The sequence below is a fragment of the Topomyia yanbarensis genome, chromosome 2, assembly GCF_030247195.1.
Source record: "Topomyia yanbarensis strain Yona2022 chromosome 2, ASM3024719v1, whole genome shotgun sequence".
NCBI lineage: Eukaryota > Metazoa > Arthropoda > Insecta > Diptera > Culicidae > Topomyia > Topomyia yanbarensis.
In genome coordinates, this window is record NC_080671.1 from 49,328,436 (window position 1) to 49,343,648 (window position 15,213).

The 15,213-nt window shown below is 33.8% G+C and overlaps 1 protein-coding gene across 3 annotated transcripts in view; it reads right to left on the minus strand.

Moving 5' to 3' along the window:
• The window catches only part of LOC131684571 (neural-cadherin-like), a 1,488,321-nt gene that overhangs the window by 723,568 nt on the left and 749,540 nt on the right, over nt 1-15,213 (minus strand). The window lies entirely within an intron of this gene.

Sequence of the window (15,213 nt, forward strand, 5' to 3'; positions counted from 1 at the left end):
ATTACTTACATTAGGGTGGTCCTTGTGGTTAGGGTGTTCAAAGTATCAACTTTTTAAATATGTCAAATTTTGTTACATGATGTTCCACAAAGTTACGAAACAATTAAATTGAAGCAACTTTGCTGAACAAATTATATGACTACCTGTAATATTAATAATAATTAAAGTAGAGTGGCTCTTGAAAATTTTGTTTTCATTCAATATCTTTCTATGTGTTAATTTTTCGCAAATGTTTCAACACAAAAATAGGTTTCTTCGAAAATTGCAAACAGATTTTCAATCTGTGGATTTCATATGATAAATCGTAACTTTGTTAGTTTTCAGTGAAAAAACTTCGTGAGCGTTATTTCTTAAAAAAATAATTTAGTTTTAAAAAAGGTATATTTTTCTAACGAAAACCGTTGATTACTTTTCAAATAGACGAGATAATAACTTTGTTGCCTCAACAAAAATATGCGCCATATAAAGTTCTAAAAGTCCGGGATGAAAGTATTTACGATAAATAAATGATGAAAAGATCATTTTGGGGGTCACGTTCTTATCGTTTAATAATTAGTGGTAAAATCAACTAAGAAATAGCAAATTCGCGTCACCGTCAATTCGATTGAATATATGAAATTTTTTGAAAGAAACCTATTTTTGTTTTGAAAATCATAACTGTGAAAACAGACAGAAACTTCATTGCTTCAGCAAAAACATGCGTTACCCAAAGCTCCAAAAATCAACAAAAAGCTTTTGCGAAAAAATAACACATAAAAAGATTTTAAAAGAAAATCAATTTTTCAAGAACCATCCTACAATAAATATTTAAAACATCATAACACATGAACTAGTAGAGATAGTCATACAGTTTGTTTAGCAAAGTTGCTTCAATTTAATTGTTTCGTAACTTTGTAGAACATTATGTAACAAAACATATTTAACCCTTAAAGGTGCAATGTTGTTTTAAAACAACATTGCGAAAATCATCTCAAAATTATCATAGTAACGTATTGAAGCTGTGTGACAATTTTCATAAAATTTTAAAAAAATCATTTGCGCCTCTAAGGGTTAAAAAGTTGATACTTTGAACACCCTAAACACAAGGACCACCCTAATTTAACTAATGTAAAAAAGCTAAAAAGTACTAAGAAAGTTTGCTGAGGACACCATATAGCTAAAATCACCGGTTTTGGGCGTAAATAGTTTTGTTTTCCTAAATTAGGTATTGGGACCATAGTGAACAGAAACATTTCTTATTGCTCTTATCACTCATTTCGGATATTACATTGATTGAGAACATTTAGAACGTGATGTTTCGCGATGTTTTGCCTTTCTCATATAGAAAGGTAATGCAATCACTCCAAACATCGACTTCTTAACCGTCACCCGCAGGGCCGAGTCTCATATAATATTCTGCTCAGTTCGACGAGATCGGAAAATGTCTGCGTGTATGAGAGTGTGTGCGTATGCTTTTTAAAGATGGATAGGGATCATCCATAAATGACGTAGCATTATATGGGGGAGGGGGGAGTTTTGTATTTTGTGATGATGTGTGACGACAGGGAGTAGGGGGTCATATCAAGCTACGTAGCTTTACCCGTTTCATCTAACTAACATCGTTTTTTTTTTAAATTTTTTACGGGGTCAAGGGGCTACGTAATTACCAGGGGGTGTTTAGGGGTTTGTGACGAAATTCTACGATGGGGGTGTTAAAAATCACTCAAAAATGCTACGTCATTTATGGATGATCCCATATACCAATTTGCACAAACTTAGTCTCAAATGAAAGGTGCAACCCTTTCATTGACAGCTATTGGAATTTTTTTGATCGGGTTCCCAGTTCCGGAGTGACGGGTTGAAGAGTGCAGGTCACACAGCAAATCTCCCTATAAACTGGTACCACCATGATTTCCAAATGATGCAATACACATGAAAATGTCTGAGATATTACTTGGATTTACAGATCTAGATCACTTATGATCAAATGAATTAGCTTTAACCACGTTGGTCATCTATGACGGTTCTTGATACCCTCGGAGAACTTGCCCAGTCGCAATTTAATGTCCCATCTTTTTCACATCGAATGCTTAACCGATTTTTACAGACTTGATTTCAAATAAAAGATATGACACTCTCATTAACAGCTTCTGCATTTTATCCAGATCTGACTATTGGTTCCGGAGTTATAGGACGGTTAGTACGGTCACACAGGAATTTCCCATATAAACCGGTACAATCGTAATACGTTAGAGGTTAAAAGTCTATTGAATAGGACATCATAATTCCGATTTGCAGATCTAGATCACTGATTCCTCAATCAAAGATTTTTTGAAGTTATTGTCTATTATCGACTACTCCGTAAGTCCCAGCTTTCGGGCATATTCCAGAATTAATGGGACCTTCTCCTGGATAAGGCGGAAAATCAAGCAATATTTGAGATTTTTTTGTGGAATAACGAAAAGACATACATGCTTTTGATATTTTATTCGTTATTTATTTTTAATTAAAAAATGATTTTTTTTTCGAATATTCAAAATGGCGCCTCTCGTCGATCTTTGTGCGCGTATAAGTCAGACCAAAAAATATATACTTCAAAACATTTTTTGAATAAAGGAAATCAGGTCAACAGAACAAGATCTATTCTTTACGTTAGCAGAAAAACATGGTTTCGAGAAAAACGTCGTTGTGAAACCGCCATTTTGACTTTTCGAAATAAATTAATTATTTTCCAATTATCGATAAATAGTGAATGAAAATCAGAAGTTCGTATGTATCTTCATTTTTCCACGAAAAATTCTTAAATATTGCTTTTTGATTTTCCGCCGAATCCAGGAGAAGGTTTCCTTAAAATCGCATCGGTTATTCGATGTTGATTGCCCCAAGCATCTAATTGAAGGTATAAAAAGCAGTTGATTGTACTTCCCATTAACTCTAATCTCCTCCTCTTTCGAAGTCTCGTTGGCCACATTGACCACCATAAGAGGTTCCGGCAGTCCCGGAAAAAAATCTTTCAAAACTACCATACCTTCATCAGTTTCTCAGAGATGCTTTAGCGGATTTTCATAAAGTTAGTTTCGAATGAAAGAGATGTTATCCCCACATAATGCCGTAAAAGTTCCTATAAATTGGTAATATGGTTCCAGAAGTATAAATTGAATCGTCCCACAGTGTCGCCTTTGGCGGATAACATATCAAAATTTTAATTTGGATTTTTCATCATCTTAAATTTGTCTATATTTGTAAACAGATGGAATAGAGTCTTCTCAAAATATTAAGTCTTGAGGACGAAAGATAGATTTTTTACAGAACTTCAAAGGTGAAGGAGATAATACATTCTGGAAAAAAACTGTATTCATACCTAAGTTATTCAACTGAATATATCTTTTTAGTTGAGATTCCGATTAGGGTCGAACTGGTTTTATTTGAAAGGTTCTTCGCTATACTTATACTTGCAATTCGATTTAGTCGATACAAGCTTTTCTTCTCGCTCAGACAAAAAGAACAAATAATTAATCGTGCAATAAATTAAAGTTATAATGATTACAGTTGCTGTACTTTATTTCGAAAAAGATCAAAAAGATCATTTGTAGTTAATGACACTTTAAAATTAATGTACTTTCCGAAAATAAATGTTTTGTCATACCTCTTTCTGCCCCGAGGTATGAAAAAAGGAGATTTTTCATGATATATCAGAAAGAGACGCATGGTAGTGTTTGAGTACCCAGGCCTCGTAATATAGAAACCGCGTTTTTCAAATTAGCGAATACGATAAATCAAAAACTAACCAACGAATTGAATTGATTTTTAAATGAGAATGCACAGTATGTGTAGTCTATCGATGAACCACAGAAAACCGAATAAAAAAATTTCTCCCTATTGTTTTAAAAAAAAGTGAGCGAAATTTACTCTAAAATATGTGATTTTTCGGTTTTCATGAAGCCATTTTCCAAAACTTGAACTTTTTTCTATTTTTATGGTTCATCGACTAACTACAAGTGTGCAAACTTCACAAAACTAATAAAATTTCCCGTATTATACAAGTTTATCAAGAGTTATCGTGTCCGCCTCAGCGCTCCTTGACGTGGAAATGGTTGGACGTCTACTCTTGGAACGCTAGTATATGTGGCTCTGCGTGACTGAAAATATAAATCGAAAACCAAAATAACGTTCGGTTTGAGCAGTTTACACCAGACGCCTCCCTTAAAGTTTCAAATATGATAAATTAGCAAAGCATTTTTCTAAACGCTGGATTACTCTATCTAGTCTTACTTCGCAAATAATTTTCAGATCATATAAAAATTAGCGTCACTCTAATGTCAACAAAAAATACATAAGTTGATGCAGATCATTTGTTCTGAAGACAAAAAAGCCCTAGGACCAATAGTTTAGTCACAAATATTTTTGCCGTGCTAAAATTTGGATTCGGACCACTGTGCATTACAAAGTTTTGTTCGTCACGATTACAGTACACTGAGAAAAAAAAACTATCGAAATCCATAAGAACTAATTATGGCTTCGCGCCACAAGTATCCTATATGTAAATCATAAATAGGACTTATGACTTGCAGGGGAAAAATGCCATCGAGTCACTTATAGAATTCATAAATCATACTTGTGGTTTCCTTAACCGTTTTTAACAATTTTCGCACGTTTATATTTATGAAAATCGTCATGATGAAATATGAGTTTTATATAATTATTGAGAAGCATACACCGGATTATAAAAACTATAAGTCATTCCTATTATTGTCATAGGATTAATTTATGTTAATCATGATAATTATTATGAGCTTTATAAAAGAACTGTTATTAAATTCATAACAATTCCAAATGCGCATCCGTTTCAACATCTCAAATAACCCAACCCTTTGGAGTCAGTCAGAATTGCGGCTCAATGACTGGCTGGACTTGCTTGGAATAATCTAATGTTGATTTAGTTTATAAGACCGGACTACTGTATACTTTTGCTTGAAGCTGTCATTATGATATGTATTTTACAAGCATTGCAGCGAACTTACTCTGACTCGATTCCTAAAAAGAAATCATCACTAGTACCGTAAGACACTTAAAATTTTTTTCAGCATTATTCGAAAAGCATCTAACCTATGATGAATGAAATTCAAATGAAAGAAAATAATTAACGTTTTATTATTTTTTGTCTTGGGAATTTTCAATGAATACACAAGAATATAAATCTTAAATATATACCTTTTCTTGATTTATTATTATTTTTTCTAGGTCTTTTGTACATACATGATAAAATAGATCTCCCATATTTCATGAATAAAAAACTTCAGTCATTTTTAAAATATTCATTGTTTCAAGTCTTTCGGCAGCATCATTCACAAGAAAGTTATCCCTATACTCTCCTACTTGCCAATTTTCGCATATCACGTAAGCTATTTCCTTGTGTTTCACAAATTCATCTAAACAGCTTAAAAAGAAAAGTACCTTCATAATGCATAATTACCTTGTTGTCAGCACTACAATTGTCGAATTCCCTGGCAGAATCGATGGATATAACCAGTTCAAGTGTGGGCGATTTCGAGTTCACGGGGACTTCCGCTCGATCATTTTTGGCGAATACAATGTTTGCAAAAGCTATGAAAAATTTAAAATATTATGTAGCAATTTAAATGAAGGCATTGAAAATGCACTTATATTTTGCTTCCGTTAATTTATATCTCAAAGCCAAACCAAATCCAAAGGTATAGAATGTTTAAAATAAAGTTGTAATGATTTTCCATGGTCACGGTTGAACTGATTTCAAAATCTTAAGTCATTCCAATGAAATGCATACATCATTATAATGAATTGCATAAGACATCCTTATGAAATCCATATGAGTGTTTATATAATATACCGCGTCTAATGGAATCAAAATAAGACAGGTTCATAAGTCGTGACTTATAAAATTCTTAAGTCTTTTTACCTCGGTGTAGAATAACAATTTTATAACACCAAAAGTATCATTAAGAAGAAAGATACCCAACTTATATGTTCCGTAAATCCTACTGGAGACACAGTTTTAGCATTCATCAGCACCATCTGTTGAGTTAAATTCTCCCTACTAGACGTTGAATTTGATTTGATTAAAATTTATTTATCGTGTACATATTATTTACAAGTTATAAGTTTTTTCCATCGAATAAGTTTCAATATTCAATCTAAAAGATTGGAATGAAAAAATGTATTTTCTAGGTTGTGCGTTGTCTCCAAATATTTCACCAACCACGGAGAGACGGCTTTATCTGAAGTATTAGTTCTTATGCAGTGCAAATCCATCACGTCGGAGGTAGCGCGCATCATTATACAAAACACCTCTCAACTCCGTTACGCTTTTTGCTGAAGTTGTTTTTGGCTCTCGTCAGCTCCCGCTAGAACGCAACAGAAACTTATCGGCTTAACTCATCTTAGATAAATCGTTGGAAACTTGCCAGTTTTCAGTTGTTGTAGTCTTTAGTTGATACAATACCAGATTTTTTCCTTGGCATGTCAAATGCTTGAGACCGTTCGCAGTGCATCTCTCTTTAAATAATTTGAAGGTTAATAAATACAACTCGCGAATCAGAAAATGAAAACAAACCAACAGTGGCGTAGCCAGAAATTTGGTTTGAGGGGGGGGGGGTAGATAAAAATCGCCAATTTTTCGAAAATGCTTATATTTAATATGAGTGTTAAACTACTGAAACTTAAGTAGTACAACAGATGTCATTCCAGTCTACAAACAAGAAGAAGCAACATGGAACAGTTTGCAAACCTCTATAGATTATTTTCTTGTGAAATATGTCTATGAAGTCAAAAATTGCGATCTTTTAAAGTGGCATAAATGATCGTAAAAAATTTCAACGTTCAAGATCACCTAATTTAATAATCCTTGACTTTGAAGGTTTGACAACTTCTAGAAGTTATCAACATAAAACAGCACATGCTTTGATACAGAAATTTTAGTGATTAATTCTCATAAAGGTAATTATGGAAAATTAACTCTTCAAAAATATTAAGAGACATGGTGCCTTCAGCAAAGTTGTTGATAATGTCATTTTAAACAATTTTGTTGAAAATATGAAGGCTACATGAATGCAGCATTTAGAGATATAAATGAACATGCTATATTTCTTCTTAGTAAAGAAATTTTTTGGTGAAAGCTATTTTTTCTACACTACGGAGAAAACGGAATCACTCTTTGTGTTTTTGGGTAAACCCCTAGTCCTTTTAATATTTGAATTTTTTCTAAAGCCAGTTCTCTTAAATATATTTTTTGTAAGCTTCAGAGACTCATGAATTGAATGCAATGTGAATTAATTGTATAATTACCGCAGAAGAGATTTATCAAATACAGTGATTTCAGAATAACTTGTTGTAAAGTTTTTCTACTACTGTATTTCGATACTCTGAATATATAAAATATTCATGTCTTCGACAAAGTTGTTTGAAATATCATTTTCGAAAGCTTTGCTGGGGACATTAAGTCTTGACTCAAGTTTGCTTGAAGAGTAAATTCTCTATAATTACTTCTAGGAGGATTAACCGCCAAAATTATTTTATCAGCAGACGAACAGTTTTACGTTTTGAAATTCTTCAATGTTACTTAACATCGAAATATGGCAGTTGCGAATGAATGTGATCGTGTCCGTTAAAAATTTTTCGAGCGTTGATTTTACTTTTCTTCGTTATACAAGCTTACAACTTGTCGAGTCCTAGTACCTAGTACACAAAATTTTAGTACACCATTCAATGCAGCGCTCAAATATACACCATTAATAGCAACTAACTTGAAATATATTGAAACATTTATTGATTCCAATCCTGTTTAGAGGCTATTCATACAGTTGATAATACAACAAAAATCAAATTCTCATAAAAACCGATCCTGACCTGCTAGAGACAAACTGTGAACGTCATTTATCATCAACCTCCAACTAGTTTCTGAAATGTTATTCTTGTTGTTAAGATTGAACAGAGAATGGGCAAAAATCGAAAACGAAAAAAGCAATTTTTTTCTACACCGTGTATTAGATCTGCATAAAAATCAATCAGCAGTACTGTAACAACATTCAACATAAGCTGATTGATTTTTATGAAGATCTAACTCACAGTGTGGAAAAAACTGCTTTCTTTGTTATCGATTTTTGCCCATTCTCTGTCCAACCTTAACCAAACTGAATTTTTGCCTAAACTCTACGCAATCTAAAACAATAAATTTTCAGCAAATGTTGAAATATATGCAAGTTTTCGGTGAGCAACTGTATGTTTTATAGACAATCAACCAATTCAAACTTAGCTTCCCATTCGAAAAATTGTTTCTAATCCATATTTTGGAACATCTTTCCAAGAATGAGCTCATAATAATTCAGACAGTTATTTTATTTTACATTGAACTAATTTGACAACTATGGGATTTCGGATTTTGGGATAAGTTACATGATCCCCTTCCCACAATTTTCCAAAAGTCCTGAAGACGCTTTAAACAGGGTTCTCAATGTAGTAATCAGAGAATATTTTTCCAAAAATATTTTGTAGAATATTTAATTGAATTCGTCAGTATCAATTAATTTTTTTCAATCCAATTAATTTTGGTTTGGGGGGGGGGGGGTGGGTTAACCCCCAACCCCCTGTCGACGCCATTGCAAATCAACAACAGTGTTCGATCAGCTGACTTTTGACGTTTTGCTACATTGGTCGTTCCTTTGGCAACACGTCAAAACTGAAACGTGAGTGCTGCGCTGCGGTGAGCAAAAACCCGACTAATGAAAACAAAACAGTGTCTCTAATTTTTAGCCGAAGTTGGGTATCATTCTTTTTAAGGACATCTTTGGTAACACTTTTGTTATGAAACGCCTCTTCCTCTTCTTTTGCACATTTTAACAAAAAAAAAATCAAGGAAAATCGAAAAGCTGCAGTTGTATAACTCAACGCACAAAATGGAATTTCAATAAAAAATTGCTGGGTGAGCCGAAATTAAACCTCTAAACCTTGTGGAGCAAAACAAATTCCTGGCCAATAACCAAATTTTTTTTTCGATTTTTTATTTAGTTTTATTTTTTTGTATACCTAAAAGCAATACCGCATAATAATATGTCGAAATTAGTAGTATGTCAAAAAATGCTAAAGAATGTTTACATGGATGCAAAATTGTGACATTTTAGGTTTTTTTTTAAATTATTTTGCATTATATATCCAGCAATATTACTTTCTAGTGATGATAACTATATTAAATAATACAATATTATTACAAACGCAGTGGAACGCAATTAATTGTATAACCTCAGATTATTACCAGTGAATTGCACCAACTTTAGAAATACTTTTCTCTAAACCTTTTATTGTAAATTTGAATGATAAAAAAGTTACATTATACGGCAAGACCCGACAAAGTTACCGAAGCAGTCGTACAAAACAAGATTCCAGCTATCCAGCAAACATTCAAACTCATCGATCTTTACGATTCGAAAATTCCAAGCTATTTGAAAATATTGAATTTTTTACTTATTAGAGTTACATCGAAATGCTGTAGAATTAAATACTATGTTTAGAAAAATGTATCCCTAAGAATATATGTATAGCACATGCGTCTATTCCTTTCTATCTTTTCCACTGACCATTTGACCATCTGACCATCGTGCAAAACAAATGTATTACTAAGGTGTTCGAAATGATATAGAAATTGATCTCTGTACTGGTCGGTGGATAAATTCCAAATTGTTCCAAAAACTATTTATTACCTATTTTAGTTCATATTAAGGAATAATAACAGCAATAGCAGCAATAAATAATTTTGGCTTTGGGTCAACCCCAGCTATTCCTCTGTGCGTCGGGGTGGATCTTTAGGGGAACTGGGGGTAAGCCCGACACCCTGGGTAAGCCCGACACCCCACGACTTTTCCCAGACAGATATCAAATTTTAAATCATACAATAATGACAGGATATTATTAGTATGATTATTTTAGGCATTTCGATACACATCGATGCCATATGGATTCGTTAAACGTCACCGAAATAAACAAAACAAGCGAAAGCAAAGTTGATGCGCTTTTGGATGTTATTTTTAGTTGATACATTTTAAAGTTTTAATAACACAAAAGCTTTGAAAATAACCAGTTTTTGTGTCACACATTCAGTTCTACTCTCCATATTGTTATTTCTGTGTATTGAAGATAAGTTTGAGTATTTCAATACTATTAATTGAGCATTTACCAAAAATGTGCACTGTTGGGGTAAGACCGACAGTTTTTGGGTGGGGTAAGACCGACACGGTGTTTAGATGAATGGGTTCGTTTTTGATTCGATACGAACGACTGGGTATATATGTTGTGTTCAATTATACTATAATTACGTCATGTTAATAATTGAAATGCACGGAAACTATGTTTTTTTGCATTTATTTATCAGTATTATCTCAAGCCGACCAAAAAAAATTAAAAATTAAATTGAGCGTGATTCATAGTTATATTACAAAAAGAAATGAAAAGTATAATCTAATATGATATTTTGAAATGATATTGATGAAAAATTTTCATTGACCATCGGAATATTGATCAACAGTGTTCCGAAAAATCACAACACGATCCGGATAGCTTAATACGAAGCGTGTGTCACTTTTAAGTGAATGAGTCCTAGTAACAGCGTATATAATCTGCTTGCAAAACAGCTCTTCTTCGTTATAATGGCTGTACAAGTGGCAATAAAGCTCGGAAGAATTACTTCAGAAAACCCGTACCATAATACAAACCATGCGTTAAACATTATTTATTCATAACACCATGCATTCGAATGTTCTTCCTCTTGCTACGCGATGAAACTACAGAAAGCATGCGTTTGCTTCACACATACTCATATACACACAATTGCACTCTATCACACATACACAATACATTTTTAATGGAAAAAATTGGACAAAAAGAAAGTTCAAAAGGGGGTCGGTCTTGCCCGCAGCGTTTTTAAAATGTCATTTTTCTCCATTTTTTGGCAACCAATAATTTTTAATGAATTCAATTTTTTGAAACGCTGAAAAAATATATTTTGCTAAGAACAAGGATTATGCACAGAATATACAATTTTAGGAGCTTTGTGGAATTTTAGAAAAAATATTGCGCTTAAGGTGTCGGACTCGGACCCGTCGGTCCCCTACCTTATTTCGGACATTTCCTAGAGATTTCATTTAGTCCAGAAAAATGTCATTTTGGCCTTTGAATTCCTAAATATCCATTGTTGTAACACTCGTTGTAAATGATTATCATAGATATCACATCAAAATAAATATGTTTATGATATACTATAGCTTTTCATGTATCTACTAATATATCTATCAAGTTTTTTTAGTTTCTATTGTCTTTATTGTGGAGATGTTGACGTGACTAACGACTCACCTTTCGATATAGGGGCCCCTTTTCAAAATTTCGGAAGAAAAATGATGTAAGATTTTGAACGCTTATATCTTTTGTTGTACTGAATGGACTTAATCAATTTCTTCGGCATTTTATCGAAAATATTTGTACCAATATTGTATTAAATTTTGGAATATGTAGGACATTCATTATCAACGGAAAAATAGTGTTTTGAAAAATCTTTCGAAAACGACTCGGAAAAGTGAAAATTTTCAGCCCATCCCGCACAGAGCCGTCAATATGGTGCACCAACCGAACAATAAAGTGATGAAAAGTTTTAAAGATAGGTCCACTACATGTTTGTTCCTATGATTATTCGTATTAGGTTGCTTGACGAGAGTAGTTGGTGGGGGAAAGCCGGTATATTCGTTTTGGTTATGCCATTAGAAAGGCATGCACGGCACGAGAACGAGCGAGAAAGCGATAGTAGTGCATATCAGCGAAAGCGTTACGTACATTTTGAACCTCAATAACAGGTTTTTGCAAATCCTTCCAAGAAAATCAGTGAATGTGGCAACTCTACCACTAAGCAAAAGCTTCACCAAAACGAATGATGAAAATATTTTCATTTATCGCACAAAAGGATGGCCTTTCATCTGCATCGAAAAGTTAATAAATAGGAACGCCTTGATGCAAAGCGTTCTTATTCGGTGTGGGCTGCGAAAGGAGAATGATCATATTTGTGTACGTAGTAAAAACAATCGTCGGCAAGGTTTGAATTGTTCCAAAAGATTCTCGTCTTGTATCAACATAGTTATCTACAAATCATCTTTATTAGGACGAATGCAAAATGGAAAAAGATGGGTTGGTAATGTATATGACAAAACAGGGGTGTCGTGACCAAACTTCGAAGTTATTTAAAATCTTGCAAAGCATAAATTTACAATTTTAATGTTTGTTCCTATATGAATGAAATGCAAATTTTCAGGTTAACACGGCAATAACTTTGCAATTTATACTTTTAGTTATCATATAATAACTGTCATTTCTTCCAAACAACTTAACCCTCTGCTGCCAACTCCGTGGTTTTGCGGAGTTAAGGAGAATCATTGTAAATGTCCAATACAAGATTTTATGTTGTTACCTCCACTAAAAGCACTTCAAAATACTCTCACCTGTCATACAAGTACATTGTCTGCTTGTTGAAATCATATGAAATTATTGACCTGTGTTCAATGTGGAGAACTCGGTAATAAAATTGTTTTACTGAATAGACTAACGAACGGGATCCCCAGGAAAATTTCGCTGAGCCCGGTGAATCGAACTCAATGCATAAAATTTAGCCATTTGAAAGAGATACAAGCAGAATTTTGAGAATATGATCATCGCGGTTAGTTTTTCGCTAAACGTTATTCATTTCTGTACGCTACGGAAAAGATTCCGATGGTTGTTTCGAGAGATTTTAACATTGATATTTCAAAGCAAGAAAAAATGAAATTTGTAAATTTCATGAATGAATGTCTCAACGAGCTTAGAATCCACTGCATCCCCTATCAACGCAGACGCCAACAACAAAGGTTCTTTTCAGAACCACCATAATTATTATAAAGAATAACTTGAAACATTCCCACATATTTAATTGAGTATCTTTCGATTTGAATTACAAGTCAAACGAGTAGTCATGACACTCCCACCCATCTTTTTTCACTTGAAACTTTTCGGAATTTAATTCGGTTGTCAGTGACTTTCTCAAGTCCTGAGATTTAAATTATTTATGCAATACATTTTTAAGTCCCTTCCGAAACAAAATCTTGGCTACGGACCTGGTTTGGATTTGATCATTTGTGCTTGTCTTTTGTAGCTAGCACAGTCTCGCAGAGCAGAGTGAATTTGTATGCAGTGTTTGTACCGAATCGTTGGCACTTAGTACGCATCATAAGATTTAGCGTATTTAGACGAACCGGTATGATTACTAGGATGGGACAAAAATTAGATTCCTGCTCCGAGCAACTTTTTAGATACCATTTGGGTCCTAGAACAACTGTGCAAATTCTTAGCTCGATCGGTGAAACTATATTTTTGCGCCCACTGTTTAAAGTTTACATGGGATTTTGTATGGGAAAATTAACTTTTACAAAATAATTTCTCCAGGAGTCGCCCATTACTTCCTAAAAATAAATCGTTATGTGGCTTTTATAGGAAATTTAACAAGGAAACAAAGTCTCGAAAACCACGAAGCGATTTGACGCTTGAGAAAAAAGTTATTAAGCAGAAACCGATTGATGCTCTGACGATTGATAAAATATTCATTTTTTCTAGCAACACTGCTGTTGGTTGTCCAATTATACGCAATTTTGTTTTAATCCTCTCTTAATGTGTCTAAATCGTTTATCTATACTATTTGCCCACTTCGAAATGTTTTGAGGGATAAATTGAGGCTTCTTTTGTACATAATAAGAGAAAGTTAAAAATGTTGTATATAATTGGACCGTCAGAAGCAGTGATGCTGTGAAAAGTTAAATTTTCATCAATCTTCAGGGCTTCAACCGGTTTTTGCTTAATAACTTTTTCCACAAGCATCAGATCGTTTTGCAGTCTTCTAGTCTTTATTTCCTTGACAAATTTCCTATAAAAATCAGACATCCATTTATTTTTAGGAGATAACGGGCGACTCTTGGAAGAATTAATTTGCAAATGACAATTTTCCCATACGAAATCCCATGTAAACTTTAAACCTCGGGCGCAAAAATTTAGTTACACCGATCGAACTAAAAATTTGCAGAGTTGTTCTGGGAGCTTAATGGGACCCAAAAAGTTACTCGGAGCCAAATTTTATTTTTTTTCATGTAACCATGTCCCACTCTAATGATTACTTCATCGATGTGAATGTAATCGGATAGGATTATCACTGTTCAGCAGAATATCAAACAACTGGTGACATATCAATACGTTTACAAGGGAAGCACAGAGAACTTCAAATTTACCAAATCCTTCTTCCATAACATGTGCAAAATCGAGATCAGCCTGATTTATAAATCCATCAATTTCGACGGGATCAAACTTGGTAAATACTTTTGAAGCGTTCGTAGTACACCGCGATGTTGGTCCTCTTCTCGATTGGCAAACAATACTTGTACTTTGCTAAAACTGATTTTACGAAGCTATTCGACTGTACTAAAAGTTTTATACAGCTCTACGGATATGAGCTCGTTCATGGTTTTTATTCTTTTTTGGAAATAAATACTTCAAATGGTCTCAGGGTAGCATCGAAAGCTATATGATTGTAGCAGAGGTACATCATTGGGAGGTTCATCACATGGTAAAATTGGATCGTCTTGCAGTATGCATGATAACCTGGGCCAAAGCTTTGGAATATGTCGCCACTGAAAAAGCAAATCGTTTACAGGGTTTTATGTTCAAAATTTCCAACCAATTTCGGGATTCTTTATGTTTCAATAATTTATATTGTTCTCTAGTGCTCTCGCAGTCGAAATTGGTAAACGTTCTTGCTGCACTCAATGGCGTTGGAATGATAAAATAAAACTGTCACCCCACCATCCAAAAACCGTTGTCAGCTATTTGTACTACAACTGTAGAAAATCGATGACACGGATCGTAGGCAACAACCTTCAGGCCGACGCACCTGAGGACTGATTACGATGATGCTGATCCACTAACACAAATCGATCTCTATACGTCAATACGCAACACTCCCTAAGCTAATAAAATCCAGATTTCGACCAAGATCCTTCGCTATAATGAATTCGATTAAACTTTCGAGCTCTTTTATTGTCACAAGCCTAATTATGACTAGCTTAGTCCATTAGGATGTATTGTTAGATAGACCGTTAAAATACAAACATAAGATACGAATACTACATCATTGAGGTCTTCATTTCTACC